The 443-nt window shown below is 64.1% G+C and overlaps 1 protein-coding gene across 1 annotated transcript in view; it reads left to right on the forward strand.

The window, feature by feature from the left end:
* Positions 1-307: 307 nt before the first annotated feature.
* Positions 308-443, forward strand: part of Pdzd2 (PDZ domain containing 2) — a 374,195-nt gene continuing 374,059 nt past the window's right edge. The window contains exon 1 of the mRNA XM_005386151.2: positions 308-381. The gene's annotated coding sequence lies outside the window, so the exon portion shown is untranslated. The remainder of the gene's footprint in view (positions 382-443) is intronic.

The raw sequence follows: 443 nt of genomic DNA on the forward strand, positions 1-443 counted from the left end.
CTATCTATGTAAAATGCTATGCAAAAGCAACTTCAAGTCCCCTAGCTCGCACATTTCCACCTAGGTGGCGCCCCAAGGCCTGCCTGCTTGAAATTTCTGAGCCCCTTTCTGGATCGTTTCCTCCCAGGATCCCCAGGTTTAAGAAGCCGGCGCACCAGGACAGCTAGTTCACCGGGAGAGACGTCCTGCCAGCCCAGAGGCTTGCTCCGGGGAATCCCCGCCCACCTTGTCCTTCCTGCGGGGGGAATCCCCGCCCCCATCCCTGTCACTCCAAGAGGGAGTTCCCGCCCCTCGAATCAACCAGCGGGAGGGAATCCCCGCCCATCCTGGAGGCTCGGAGGATACCCGGCGATGCCTGCGAGGAGCTGACTCCCAGTGCCGGTGCGTGAGAGCCCCGGCCGGCGGACGCGGGAGGGAGGCTGCCGCGGACGCGCCCAGAGCCG

The sequence above is a fragment of the Chinchilla lanigera genome, unplaced genomic scaffold, assembly GCF_000276665.1.
Source record: "Chinchilla lanigera isolate Chin_1 unplaced genomic scaffold, ChiLan1.0 scaffold00025, whole genome shotgun sequence".
Classification (NCBI taxonomy): domain Eukaryota; kingdom Metazoa; phylum Chordata; class Mammalia; order Rodentia; family Chinchillidae; genus Chinchilla; species Chinchilla lanigera.